This window comes from Pagrus major, chromosome 21 (genome assembly GCF_040436345.1).
Source record: "Pagrus major chromosome 21, Pma_NU_1.0".
NCBI classification, from domain to species: Eukaryota; Metazoa; Chordata; class Actinopteri; order Spariformes; family Sparidae; genus Pagrus; species Pagrus major.
The window spans coordinates 19,432,335-19,448,224 of NC_133235.1; the positions used below are offsets into that span (position 1 = coordinate 19,432,335).

Consider the following 15,890-nt stretch of genomic DNA (forward strand, 5'->3'; position numbering starts at 1 on the left):
ACTGACCCCAGATCCGAAAAAGTGTCCGTACAAAGGGGTGCCAGCACGCTCCAAACGGCCTGAAACACGCTCCTAAACACCCCCTGGAGGAACAGTTGAAAATTTTTGCCCCTCACACTTAGTCAAATTTCACCTCTGATCCATCCCATTCACTGTGCAGACCTGCCTCCAACCAAACACTGACCCCAGATCCGAAAAAGTGTCCGTACAAAGGGGTGCCAGCACGCTCCAAACGGCCTGAAACACGCTCCTAAACACCCCCTGGAGGAACAATTGAAAATTTTTGCCCCTGACACTTAGTCAAATTTCACCTCTAATCCATCACATTCACTGTGCAGACCTGCCTCCAACCCTGACCCCAGATCCGAAAAAGTGTCCGTACAAAGGGGTGCCAGCACGCTCCAAACGGCCTGAAACACGCTCCTAAACACCCCCTGGAAGAGCAATTGAAAATTTTTGCCCCTCACACTTAGTCAAATTTCACCTCTGATCCATCACATTCACTGTGCAGACCTGCCTCCAACCAAACACTGACCCCAGATCCGAAAAAGTGTCCGTACAAAGGGGTGCCAGCACGCTCCAAACGGCCTGAAACACGCTCCTAAACACCCCCTGGAGGAACAATTGAACATTTTTGCCCCTGACACTTAGTCAAATTTCACCTCTAATCTATCACATTCACTGTGCAGACCTGCCTCCAACCCTGACCCCAGATCCGAAAAAGTGTCCGTACAGAGGGGTGCCAGCACGCTCCAAACGGCCTGAAACACGCTCCTAAACACCCCCTGGAGGAACAATTGAAAATTTTTGCCCCTCACACTTAGTCAAATTTCACCTCTGATCCATCCCATTCACTGTGCAGACCTGCCTCCAACCAAACACTGACCCCAGATCCGAAAAAGTGTCCGTACAGAGGGGTGCCAGCACGCTCCAAACGGCCTGAAACACGCTCCTAAACACCCCCTGGAGGAACAGTTGAAAATTTTTGCCCCTCACACTTAGTCAAATTTCACCTCTGATCCATCCCATTCACTGTGCAGACCTGCCTCCAACCAAACACTGACCCCAGATCCGAAAAAGTGTCCGTACAAAGGGGTGCCAGCACGCTCCAAACGGCCTGAAACACGCTCCTAAACACCCCCTGGAGGAACAGTTGAAAATTTTTGCCCCTCACACTTAGTCAAATTTCACCTCTGATCCATCCCATTCACTGTGCAGACCCACCTCCAACCCTGACCCCAGATCCGAAAAAGTGTCCGTACAAAGGGGTGCCAGCACGCTCCAAACGGCCTGAAACACGCTCCTAAACACCCCCTGGAGGAACAGTTGAAAATTTTTGCCCCTCACACTTAGTCAAATTTCACCTCTGATCCATCCCATTCACTGTGCAGACCTGCCTCCAACCAAACACTGACCCCAGATCCGAAAAAGTGTCCGTACAAAGGGGTGCCAGCACGCTCCAAACGGCCTGAAACACGCTCCTAAACACCCCCTGGAGGAACAATTGAAAATTTTTGCCCCTGACAGTCAAATTTCACCTCTAATCCATCACATTCACTGTGCAGACCTGCCTCCAACCCTGACCCCAGATCCGAAAAAGTGTCCGTACAAAGGGGTGCCAGCACGCTCCAAACGGCCTGAAACACGCTCCTAAACACCCCCTGGAAGAGCAATTGAAAATTTTTGCCCCTCACACTTAGTCAAATTTCACCTCTGATCCATCACATTCACTGTGCAGACCTGCCTCCAACCAAACACTGACCCCAGATCCGAAAAAGTGTCCGTACAAAGGGGTGCCAGCACGCTCCAAACGGCCTGAAACACGCTCCTAAACACCCCCTGGAGGAACAATTGAACATTTTTGCCCCTGACACTTAGTCAAATTTCACCTCTAATCCATCACATTCACTGTGCAGACCTGCCTCCAACCCTGACCCCAGATCCGAAAAAGTGTCCGTACAGAGGGGTGCCAGCACGCTCCAAACGGCCTGAAACACGCTCCTAAACACCCCCTGGAGGAACAATTGAAAATTTTTGCCCCTCACACTTAGTCAAATTTCACCTCTGATCCATCCCATTCACTGTGCAGACCTGCCTCCAACCAAACACTGACCCCAGATCCGAAAAAGTGTCCGTACAGAGGGGTGCCAGCACGCTCCAAACGGCCTGAAACACGCTCCTAAACACCCCCTGGAGGAACAGTTGAAAATTTTTGCCCCTCACACTTAGTCAAATTTCACCTCTGATCCATCCCATTCACTGTGCAGACCTGCCTCCAACCAAACACTGACCCCAGATCCGAAAAAGTGTCCGTACAAAGGGGTGCCAGCACGCTCCAAATGGCATGAAACACGCTCCTAAACACCCCCTGGAGGAACAGTTGAAAATTTTTGCCCCTCACACTTAGTCAAATTTCACCTCTGATCCATCCCATTCACTGTGCAGACCTGCCTCCAACCAAACACTGACCCCAGATCCGAAAAAGTGTCCGTACAAAGGGGTGCCAGCACGCTCCAAACGGCCTGAAACACGCTCCTAAACACCCCCTGGAGGAACAGTTGAAAATTTTTGCCCCTCACACTTAGTCAAATTTCACCTCTGATCCATCCCATTCACTGTGCAGACCTGCCTCCAACCAAACACTGACCCCAGATCCGAAAAAGTGTCCGTACAAAGGGGTGCCAGCACGCTCCAAACGGCCTGAAACACGCTCCTAAACACCCCCTGGAGGAACAATTGAAAATTTTTGCCCCTGACACTTAGTCAAATTTCACCTCTAATCCATCACATTCACTGTGCAGACCTGCCTCCAACCCTGACCCCAGATCCGAAAAAGTGTCCGTACAAAGGGGTGCCAGCACGCTCCAAACGGCCTGAAACACGCTCCTAAACACCCCCTGGAGGAACAATTGAACATTTTTGCCCCTGACACTTAGTCAAATTTCACCTCTGATCCATCACATTCACTGTGCAGACCTGCCTCCAACCCTGACCCCAGATCCGAAAAAGTGTCCGTACAGAGGGGTGCCAGCACGCTCCAAACGGCCTGAAACACGCTCCTAAACACCCCCTGGAGGAACAATTGAAAATTTTTGCCCCTCACACTTAGTCAAATTTCACCTCTGATCCATCCCATTCACTGTGCAGACCTGCCTCCAACCAAACACTGACCCCAGATCCGAAAAAGTGTCCGTACAGAGGGGTGCCAGCACGCTCCAAACGGCCTGAAACACGCTCCTAAACACCCCCTGGAGGAACAGTTGAAAATTTTTGCCCCTCACACTTAGTCAAATTTCACCTCTGATCCATCCCATTCACTGTGCAGACCTGCCTCCAACCAAACACTGACCCCAGATCCGAAAAAGTGTCCGTACAAAGGGGTGCCAGCACGCTCCAAACGGCCTGAAACACGCTCCTAAACACCCCCTGGAGGAACAATTGAAAATTTTTGCCCCTGACACTTAGTCAAATTTCACCTCTAATCCATCACATTCACTGTGCAGACCTGCCTCCAACCCTGACCCCAGATCCGAAAAAGTGTCCGTACAAAGGGGTGCCAGCACGCTCCAAACGGCCTGAAACACGCTCCTAAACACCCCCTGGAAGAGCAATTGAAAATTTTTGCCCCTCACACTTAGTCAAATTTCACCTCTGATCCATCACATTCACTGTGCAGACCTGCCTCCAACCAAACACTGACCCCAGATCCGAAAAAGTGTCCGTACAAAGGGGTGCCAGCACGCTCCAAACGGCCTGAAACACGCTCCTAAACACCCCCTGGAGGAACAATTGAACATTTTTGCCCCTGACACTTAGTCAAATTTCACCTCTAATCCATCACATTCACTGTGCAGACCTGCCTCCAACCCTGACCCCAGATCCGAAAAAGTGTCCGTACAGAGGGGTGCCAGCACGCTCCAAACGGCCTGAAACACGCTCCTAAACACCCCCTGGAGGAACAATTGAAAATTTTTGCCCCTGACAGTCAAATTTCACCTCTAATCCATCACATTCACTGTGCAGACCTGCCTCCAACCCTGACCCCAGATCCGAAAAAGTGTCCGTACAAAGGGGTGCCAGCACGCTCCAAACGGCCTGAAACACGCTCCTAAACACCCCCTGGAGGAACAGTTGAAAATTTTTGCCCCTCACACTTAGTCAAATTTCACCTCTAATCCATCACATTCACTGTGCAGACCTGCCTCCAACCCTGACCCCAGATCCGAAAAAGTGTCCGTACAGAGGGGTGCCAGCACGCTCCAAACGGCCTGAAACACGCTCCTAAACACCCCCTGGAGGAACAATTGAAAATTTTTGCCCCTCACACTTAGTCAAATTTCACCTCTGATCCATCCCATTCACTGTGCAGACCTGCCTCCAACCAAACACTGACCCCAGATCCGAAAAAGTGTCCGTACAGAGGGGTGCCAGCACGCTCCAAACGGCCTGAAACACGCTCCTAAACACCCCCTGGAGGAACAGTTGAAAATTTTTGCCCCTCACACTTAGTCAAATTTCACCTCTGATCCATCCCATTCACTGTGCAGACCTGCCTCCAACCAAACACTGACCCCAGATCCGAAAAAGTGTCCGTACAAAGGGGTGCCAGCACGCTCCAAACGGCCTGAAACACGCTCCTAAACACCCCCTGGAGGAACAGTTGAAAATTTTTGCCCCTCACACTTAGTCAAATTTCACCTCTGATCCATCCCATTCACTGTGCAGACCTGCCTCCAACCAAACACTGACCCCAGATCCGAAAAAGTGTCCGTACAGAGGGGTGCCAGCACGCTCCAAACGGCCTGAAACACGCTCCTAAACACCCCCTGGAGGAACAGTTGAAAATTTTTGCCCCTCACACTTAGTCAAATTTCACCTCTGATCCATCCCATTCACTGTGCAGACCTGCCTCCAACCAAACACTGACCCCAGATCCGAAAAAGTGTCCGTACAAAGGGGTGCCAGCACGCTCCAAACGGCCTGAAACACGCTCCTAAACACCCCCTGGAGGAACAGTTGAAAATTTTTGCCCCTCACACTTAGTCAAATTTCACCTCTGATCCATCCCATTCACTGTGCAGACCCACCTCCAACCCTGACCCCAGATCCGAAAAAGTGTCCGTACAAAGGGGTGCCAGCACGCTCCAAACGGCCTGAAACACGCTCCTAAACACCCCCTGGAGGAACAATTGAAAATTTTTGCCCCTCACACTTAGTCAAATTTCACCTCTGATCCATCCCATTCACTGTGCAGACCTGCCTCCAACCAAACACTGACCCCAGATCCGAAAAAGTGTCCGTACAGAGGGGTGCCAGCACGCTCCAAACGGCCTGAAACACGCTCCTAAACACCCCCTGGAGGAACAGTTGAAAATTTTTGCCCCTCACACTTAGTCAAATTTCACCTCTGATCCATCCCATTCACTGTGCAGACCTGCCTCCAACCAAACACTGACCCCAGATCCGAAAAAGTGTCCGTACAAAGGGGTGCCAGCACGCTCCAAACGGCCTGAAACACGCTCCTAAACACCCCCTGGAGGAACAGTTGAAAATTTTTGCCCCTGACACTTAGTCAAATTTCACCTCTAATCCATCACATTCACTGTGCAGACCTGCCTCCAACCCTGACCCCAGATCCGAAAAAGTGTCCGTACAAAGGGGTGCCAGCACGCTCCAAACGGCCTGAAACACGCTCCTAAACACCCCCTGGAAGAACAATTGAACATTTTTGCCCCTCACACTTAGTCAAATTTTACCTCTGATCCATCCCATTCACTGTGCAGACCCACCTCCAACCCTGACCCCAGATCCGAAAAAGTGTCCGTACAGAGGGGTGCCAGCACGCTCCAAACGGCCTGAAACACGCTCCTAAACACCCCCTGGAGGAACAGTTGAAAATTTTTGCCCCTCACACTTAGTCAAATTTCACCTCTGATCCATCACATTCACTGTGCAGACCTGCCTCCAACCAAACACTGACCCCAGATCCGAAAAAGTGTCCGTACAAAGGGGTGCCAGCATGCTCCAAACGGCCTGAAACACGCTCCTAAACACCCCCTGGAGGAACAATTGAAAATTTTTGCCCCTGACACTTAGTCAAATTTCACCTCTGATCCATCCCATTCACTGTGCAGACCTGCCTCCAACCAAACACTGACCCCAGATCCGAAAAAGTGTCCGTACAAAGGGGTGCCAGCACGCTCCAAACGGCCTGAAACACGCTCCTAAACACCCCCTGGAGGAACAATTGAAAATTTTTGCCCCTCACACTTAGTCAAATTTTACCTCTAATCCATCCCATTCACTGTGCAGACCCACCTCCAACCCTGACCCCAGATCCGAAAAAGTGTCCGTCCAGAGGGGTGCCAGCACGCTCCAAACGGCCTGAAACACGCTCCTAAACACCCCCTGGAAGAACAATTGAAAATTTTTGCCCCTCACACTTAGTCAAATTTCACCTCTGATCCATCCCATTCACTGTGCAGACCTGCCTCCAACCAAACACTGACCCCAGATCCGAAAAAGTGTCCGTACAAAGGGGTGCCAGCACGCTCCAAACGGCCTGAAACACGCTCCTAAACACCCCCTGGAGGAACAATTGAACATTTTTGCCCCTGACACTTAGTCAAATTTCACCTCTAATCCATCACATTCACTGTGCAGACCTGCCTCCAACCCTGACCCCAGATCCGAAAAAGTGTCCGTACAAAGGGGTGCCAGCACGCTCCAAACGGCCTGAAACACGCTCCTAAACACCCCCTGGAGGAACAATTGAAAATTTTTGCCCCTCACACTTAGTCAAATTTGACCTCTAATCCATCCCATTCACTGTGAAGACCCACCTCCAACCCTGACCCACCTCCAACCCTGACCCCAGATCCGAAAAAGTGTCCGTACAAAGGGGTGCCAGCACGCTCCAAACGGCCTGAAACACGCTCCTAAACACCCCCTGGAGGAACAGTTGAAAATGTTTGCCCCTCACACCTAGTCAAATTTCACCTCTGATCCATCCCATTCACTGTGCAGACCTGCCTCCAACCAAACACTGACCCCAGATCCGAAAAAGTGTCCGTACAAAGGGGTGCCAGCACGCTCCAAACGGCCTGAAACACGCTCCTAAACACCCCCTGGAGGAACAGTTGAAAATGTTTGCCCCTCACACCTAGTCAAATTTCACCTCTGATCCATCCGTTTCACTTTGCAGACCCACCTCCAACCCTGACCCCAGATCCGAAAAAGTGTCCGTACAGAGGGGTTCCAGCATGCTGCAAACGGCCTGAAACACGCTCCTAAACACCCCCTATAGGAACAACTGAAAATGTTTGCCCCTCACACTTCATCCATCCCATTCACTGTGCAGGCCTGCCTCTAACTAAACCCTGACCGCAGATCCAAAAAAATGTCAATACAAATAGGTACCAACCGACTCCAAATGGCCCGAAACGTCTTGTTATATTGGTAGAATGAGACACACCTGTTTTCTATTGGATTTTAGTGGAATTTCGATATTTCATGAACATTTTAATGAAAAAGGAGTGCCATAAATAAATAAGAAAAATAAATAAGCAAATAAAAAACGTGGACATATAAAGACAAATAAATAAAATAATAAATAAATGTGGACACGAAAAAATATAATTGTATTCATTCATTTAATTTATTTATATTTATTTGAAGCACAAAATCTGAAAAGAAATTAATACTTAATATGCAAAAAAATACTTGACATAGATAAACAAATAAATATGAAAATAAACTAAATTCCTCACAAGTTGATTTTTTTAACATTTCCATATTTATTTATTCTTGTATTTGTTGTTTCACATTTTCTAATATTATTCTAACATTTATTTACTTATTCATTTATTTTATTTTTTATGGCACTTCTATGACTCCATACAAGTTTGACTTTACGGTTCAGTCAGGATAGAGGGACCTTTGGACTGCACAAACCCGATCCATTTTAAAACAAACAGTACCTGTTGTGCAGCTAAGTTTTCTACTTGCTCGGTGTGCAAACATCAGTATTTGCCGCAACATGGTTGTCGCTAACTTACAAAGAGACACATTATGTACAGAACCAGAGCAACACGTTGAAAATCTACTGAAAACAACGTGCAGTGAGCTCAGAGCTGCAGCAAGAGGTGGACGGAAACTTAAAGTGATCGACTTTAATGCTAAAATATGTCTAAAGTGCTGACAGACAGTTTCCTGACCTTGTTTCTGTTCACTGGGCTCCACTTCCACCACCAGCCGGACTCAGACAGCTGCTCCGTGATAGATTAGCTCAGCAGCGTGAACACATGAACCATCGCGAGAGATCACGAGACTACAGTTCTACTGACAGATTCCCAATAGCACGAGCTCTGACAACATGTTTATCGATGAAATACAGCAATTATTGTTATTTTATTATGTGTTTAGGAACGTATATATGTTTTTGAGTAATTAATAGTTATTTTGGCAGGCAAAATAATAATTGTCTGAAGAGGTATGGACCAGGAACCGTTACTTTTTATTATTAAAATTTTATTTTTATTTAATACATGTGATCTAACATATGACAACAAATAGGCCTAACACACAATACATTTCATATTCAATTTGCAGCTGACACTGAATGCACATTTCTGGTTGTGAGAACTCAGCTCAAGCCATCCTAGTGGTGACAGTAGGTTCAACAGCTGGTGACAGATGAGCCTGGTGACGCTTTGAGGCTCTGGGGCTGAAACAGCTCACAAATCTCATCAGCAATCTCGCTCAGCAGCTCTGGAGCGAAGGTGTCAATTCTGTCCAGAAGAACATGGAGCGGGTGCGTCTGTCTGACCTTTGTCAAGATAGACTGGACCATGTCAGACCTGGTGGAGTGGGAGAGAGTGGCCTGATGTTCCACTGTTGAGAGAGCAGAGGATACCCGGTCCAAAGTGGCCATTGTAACCCTAACAGACAGTCTCCTTGATGGCATGTTCAAGAGGGGGCGTTGAGGAAGCACCCAGAAGTCTTGAAGGACTCGGGGGACAACCTTGATCACCACCTCTCATGGAGAGAGTGCTTTGGAGCAAGAAAAGTCCTCATGCTATACGATCTCGCCATATTTCTGCGCAAGGCTGAGGAGTTTAGGATCTCTGTAGGTTTGAGTTATGAAAGTTAATTTTAGAAAAACCTTCAGAATATCATGGACATATGTAAAACCACTGTAATTTAAAGGTCCACTTGTAAGGAAGTTAAGTTTTGAGTTTCATTCGCAACTCGACAACTACTGACGCTTTGGGATGGCGGCCAACCCGACCAACAATCCCAAAGCGTAAGTTGGGAATGAGACTCCTGGCTTCAATCTCAACATCCCTCATTTTGTTGCAGACATTCACTGCCCACACCTGGAGCAAGAAATTAGATATGAAGTACAGTTTTGTCTTATCTAGAGGGTAAATAAGTCTTCTCAGTATTGTAGTCTTACCAGCATCAGAAGAGGCTGGACATCCTCGTCATAGCCCTCCAGTTCAATATCCCAAAGGCTTCAAACAGAAACAAAACAGAAACTCTATAGTTACTGGTATTTATTAGTGTGACATGAGCAGGGTTTATGGTGTAGTGGTGAACCGTCTATATTGTATGTGTCTCAGCAACTTACCATTCTCTCAGCGAGCCTTTGCTCTTCTCCACCATCAAGTCAATCATGTCCTCAGCAGTCACCAGAGATTGGATCTGGTGTTCCTGCTGAAGTCTGAACAACTCCATCATGAGTGCAGTCTAAAAAACACAAATGAGATAAGTCATCTTGAAGCATGACAGGACAGAGTATCAGAAGTTATCTGGTATTTTATATTGGTGTGGGCTTGGACGGATAATTAGGTCTTACCTGATACATGGAACTGGTGATATGCCAGCAGATCTACAGAGCCCACTCATAAATGGGTGTATCAAAAATGACCCTTGTAGGAAATGAGAAAATGTTACTATTGGTTTAAGTCAGGTTTTTAAAATACATTTAAAAATGATATCTATCAATGTATCTCCTAAACTTAGATAGATAGGATAAGATAAGATAAGACAGGATATCGTAAGACTTTATTGATCCCTCACCAGCAAAATTCACTTGTTGCCGCAACTCAAGAGTCAAGAAGTTTTAGAAGACATCTGATCAATAACCTGGCATAATGAAAAATAAATGCCTACTCAGCTATTCATGGAGCTAATGAAACTAATAACAACTTCATAAAGAAAGGCTTAAACTAAATTAGACACAAATCAAGTATTATTGCATAAATTATAGTATAACTAAATTCAAGTAAACTGGCGACATATACTGTAACTGTGAAAATGAGCTGTTTTTGGAGAACATGTGAAGATGATACAGACTTCGAGAGACAGACTGTGACTCTTCATGTTTCTGTGCTCCTCACTCAGCAGATGGTCTCCACAGCAGCATTTGTCACAGTCACCATCACACTGACCGTCCCTGCAAATGGCAGACAAAATGACCATCCACATACTGTGGAGCCTGTCAGAGAGATGACTGTACTCTGTAGATCAGACCAGCAGCATTGATTTAGAGCAAACATGTTCAGTTTTCATGCTCAAGGCAGGATAAATTGTCTTTATTTGCTGAGAAGAGAAAGATGAGGTCAGGGTCACATGCAGTGAGAGATTTCATGTGTGTCTGGTGTCAAAATCCAACTCAGGACTCTTCTGATCACTTCACTATCTGTTTGAAATTCTTATCAGGGCTTGCAGGCTTAAAACTAACGCAGATATGTCTTTTGACTGTGAACACTGAGGACAACTTGTGCACCACCAGTTTAGATGTTGTAACTTGTATTTCCTTAAATTAATTTATTACCCTCATATTGTGTCTGTATTTTATGCCTTGCTTTTGTCCTTTATTGTAAAGCACTTTGTGATGTTTGATCTGGACAAAGTGCTCCATAAACAATAACTTTTTTAAATTTTTTAATTAATCCTAACAATAGGTTAAAAAGAGAAACAGAGAAAAACAAACAAACAGGCAAACAAAAAAAATAAAACATTTAAATATACGAAAATGAAATAAACAAGTTTTATCATAATATGTACAAAATACAAATAAACTTTCTTTTACTAACCAATTATCGGTTAATCATTAATAATATTTTAAATATGTTGGATGTTTTTCCGTTAGAAAAAAACTGTTTAAAGGTGCACAATGTAGTTTTGGGGCAGACATTTTAATCAGAAGAGAAATATCTTCATTGACTAACTTAGGCGACTCACTGGCAAAAATGTAATAGAATAAGTTTGTATAGAATGTTTTTTTTGTATTTCTTCAATTTCAATCGAATACATTATCTCAAATCAGTATTTTGTATTTTATATAGACATATTTGGTGAGAAAGTATTTGTAATTTGTAACAAGATACTTGTATCTACAAATGTATTTGGCCCATTTCTGATCATCAGTTCACACATTTTGAATCGGTTATCAGTAAATCATTAAAGGTTGTATTTGTAAGAAAAGTCTTTTTTCTGTTGTCTCATTCCCAACTTGTCAAATACTGACGCTCTGGGGCTGTCGGTTTGGTCGGCCGCCATCTCAAAGTGGGTCTCAAAAAGTCAGCTTTTCTTACAAATATGACATGCAATCAAACATATCCCCAGCGTAAACCAAATAGAGAATGCAGCTCCAACTTGAAATGAAAAAAAAAAACACACATCATGAAGATCTCTGAATAAAAACTGGTCAACTCAAAAGTGAAGCACCACTGATATATAAAAGAAAGTCAAGCAACTCTGCTGATAATAAACTGAAAGACAAAATCAATACAGTTAGCCATTGTGACAGCAAAAGGAAGAAAAAAGCAAACAAGGTAACAGAGATGCAAAATTAATTTTACCAACTCAAAAATGATACAAAGCTCTCATGGTTAATGACTGTTTGAGTCCTGTTACTCATAAGCCCCGAGCACCATCCCACTGCAGGGTTCCTCATTAGAGAAAAGAGAAGACTGTCACTCCCATTCATCTGTATGGCTGACATGTTTCAGACGGACTGGACCACAGGGAGATTCTCATGGAGAGGGATGACTAAAACAACCTCTCCCATGTGGACAGACCTCCTGAGACGCAGCTCAGATATAATAAGAATTTGAGTCAGAGTCTGTATATAATGAAACCTTGTTATGATTGGTTGCTAGGTTTGTTTGCTGTGGTACCATCAGATTTGATTTGGAAATGTACTGAAAGAATGGCCTCTATGCTCTAAAGTTACCATTAAACTCACTTTAAACACTGTGTTTTCTTTCTTCCTCTCTGCATTTACGTATTCTAACATTTTTCTACAATAAACATCTTCATCGTGGCAGATAATTGTTGCAACCCTTAGAGACAAGAGTCTGGAATCCTGTCAGGATTTCGAGGTTCGGTCAAGTGTTGTGGTCTGGTGCCCTCTGCAGACAGAGACGAGGAACATATTTTGTAGTTTTATGTGGTAAAACATCAGATTTGTCAATTGACATTCTGTTTCCCAGAATGTCACTAAAAGCACAAATACAGATGTATCATACTACTCTTCTTGTCTCAGGGTCAAGTGCAATGTTTTCAGTCACTTTATATGACATGAATGAGAATAACAGCCAGTTGTTGAATGGTGCTCTGTTTGTTGTTTTCTGGTCTTTTATCTAATTGTCACACTGGTTAGGCTGTCCAGTCCAGAGCCTCAAGCATTCGTAAAATCAATAGGCCTGTTTGTTTCAAGAAATAACAGTGAGATGATGAATTATGAGGACAATGAAACCATGATGAATTGCAAGCCTCGCCCTTAATAATGTTTCATTTAAACAGAGGCACATGTTTCCGAGGATGATAAACAGACAGGAAATAAACACTACGCTTCAATTCCTGATTAATAAGGTCATAGACAGTGTGGGAGCATTTAAAGTCACTGTACTGTAACTTAACAAAAAGCCCAAAACAAAATCACTGTCAACAACAAAAAAACACAGAAATTCAATTGAATCAAAGTACAAAGACACAGAAACAACAGATCAGCTGTGTTTTGAAGAAAATAGCGTCTGTATTGACTTCAACTGAAATTCAGACAAATTAACATACACCCGTCATGTCCCTTCGTATGTATGTGTGTAAAGTATGTGGACCCCTGAGCACCACACTCATGTGATTGTGTCTTTTTAATTTATTTTTTATGTTGCCAGGAATATTCCCATTGAGATTCAGATAATCTTTTGCATGAAGTCCTGGCGAATACAGCAGCATAGACAGGTTCACGTAAAGGAAAAGCAAAATCAAAACAACAACTGAATTGTTGACGATATCATTCCAAAAATGAGGGCATTCAATTGTTTTTCTGGCAGATTTTGGAATCTGGCTGCAACGATTTGCTCCAACTAAACCACAAGAGCATTACTGATGTTGAGTGATAAAGTCCTGCTTGATGCCTGAATTTCTACTTCTTTCCCAAGGTATTTGATATGGTTGAAGTCAGATCTCTGTGCGGGCCAGGTTAACTTGTTCACTGCCAAATACTTCATGGATTTCTATACAGACCTCACTTTGTCTGCACGCCTGAGGTATTCCATGGTGAAACAGAAACTGTCTGAAATAGACTGCCGCCACAAAGCTGGAGGCTCCTTATTGTCTGAAATGAATAGCATGCAATATTATTTAAGAAATCTCATAATTGGACCTAAGGGCTCCCAATGCACTCAAATAAGACTGCAAAAAAATCTGGATAATGAGAAAATAAGAGATGAGTCACAGAGGCCAAGAAGCCACAGGCCTATAGAAGAGACCTCGGCTCCATCAAGGAGAAAAACAAACAGTAGCCTAACAAAAATAAATAAATGAATACAAAACTAAGCGAACATAATCAAGGAAGACTCAACAAACAATTATATAAAGAAGCACACAACGAAAAGATAATGAGCTCTTCATGATGTTTACTTTGGCAATGCCGTATTTGTACATCACAATATCTGAGGGCCATTTTTCATTTTGTAAAAAGGAAGATCAACCTATCTAAAATTATATATATCAAAATGTCTTACAAAACTAATAATGTTAATTGCAATTATTGGTAAATGGTAAATGTATAGTTGATTAAACTTTAGTTAATAGTTTTTTCACTTTATTTCACAAACAATGAGATGCTTTAGAATAACAGAATAAAAGTTTATAGTAGTATTCGTGTCTGAAAGTACAGACATATATAGGATTCTTCCTAAATTCCCAGAGACATCTGCTGGGAATCCATCCCTGCTTGTGTGAAAGATGCCAAGTACTTCATGCAAAGTGTCATGCAAATCACTTCTCCACGGGTCCACATGACAAGCCAATGGTCTTCAAGGTTTGCCCCTTGTCATGCAGGGTTCATATAAACCACAACAGCAGAACCGTCCACACATTCCTGTGAGAACTCTGGACTGAGACAGACAGACTTCATCATGGCTGTGAGGACTTTGGTTGTGGCCTGCGCTCTCTTTGTGGGGATGTGCATCATCACGAGTGGGAAACCGACCGACACAACACACGCCTTCTGTAAGGTTGTCTGGTAAGACCTCATCTATTTTTCTTTGAGTGTTTGTTAGATTTGTTCCTTCAGCCAGTGTGAATTAGGAGGAGATACATGATATAATAAACCAAAAGCTGAAAAAGTGCCTATAAATACAAATGCATGACTGATAGATCGAGTCAGTGATATATTTTACTCTTTCTGCTCCCAGGTTGGTTGGAGTGCCGTGTGATCAAGTTAAAATGGCCATCTTGACCCAGATTAAAGCCATGGGCTCATACAAGGTGAGAAACTTCAAGAGAAAATTTTGTATCACGTGAATTTATTTTGGTGGCTGTCATGTCGCTAGATTTAATCCTGATTGTTTTGTGGCTGTAATCCAGCTCGTTTCAGCGGTTTCAGGAGTTATTCAGGCTAATCACACTTCAGCCATCGGCCAGATCGAAGCTGTTAACTTCACCATGATCGACACATCCATGTCCCTGGGCTGCCACATAGAGGTGAGTCACATATTCACATCCATTACATCAGAGAATTTATGTTAAAGGATTAATTCACCCAAAAATGAACATTCAATCATTATCTATTTACCGTCATGCTGATGGAAAGTCAGGTGAAGTTTTGTGGTCCACAAAACATTTCTGGAGCTTTACAGCAAAACAGAGTTGCAGCATTCTCCTAAACAACTGAAGTAGATGGGGACTTGTTTTAAATTGTGAAAAAATAACTGAAAAACGGAATAATCCAAGTATACGGAAGGCCGATGATCCCAAATTGATTTGAAAAGACTTGTTTGTTTGGGTGTGTGCGAACGCTTTTCGGCTTTAAAAAGAGTGTAAATAACATCTTTGCAAATCAATTTTGGATCTCTTGGTTTTTTTTTCATTTTAAAACAAGTCCCCTGCTACTTCAGTTGTCTTGGAAAATGCTGCAACGCTGTTTTGCTGTGAAGCTCCAGAAATGTTTTGTGGACTACAAAACTTCAGCTGACTTTCCATTAGTATGAAGGTGAATAGATAATTTTTGGGTGAACTAATCCTTTAATTTAACAGGAATAAAAAAAAAGGATTATTTTCAGATGACCTAAAATGTAATTAACTTGTCTTATTTGGTTGCTGTTCAGGGAGAATCCATGTCTGCATTCTGGTACAGCCTGTTTGATAACGGCACCAACTACTGTAACCTCCGCAACGTAATACAAGGTAGGTACTCTGCTGGTTTCATAAAACTTCATTTTAGTCAAATTTCAGCGATACTCCCTCACTGTCTGAGGATTGTTAATTACCGTCTGTTCTGATTCTGTGATTCTGTTTCCTGTCTGTACAGGAAGTGGACTCACCAGCGCTCCAGGCTTCGTGGAGTTCACCAACGAGTGGCTCTGCCTCGG

The 15,890-nt window shown here is 43.9% G+C and overlaps 1 protein-coding gene across 1 annotated transcript in view; it reads right to left on the reverse strand.

Annotated features, from left to right (window-relative positions):
• pter (phosphotriesterase related) overlaps nt 1–8,277 on the reverse strand; it is a 71,699-nt gene extending 63,422 nt beyond the window's left edge. Inside the window, exon 1 of the mRNA XM_073490910.1 lies at nt 8,217–8,277. The gene's annotated coding sequence lies outside the window, so the exon portion shown is untranslated. The remainder of the gene's footprint in view (nt 1–8,216) is intronic.
• Nucleotides 8,278–15,890: the final 7,613 nt, after the last annotated feature.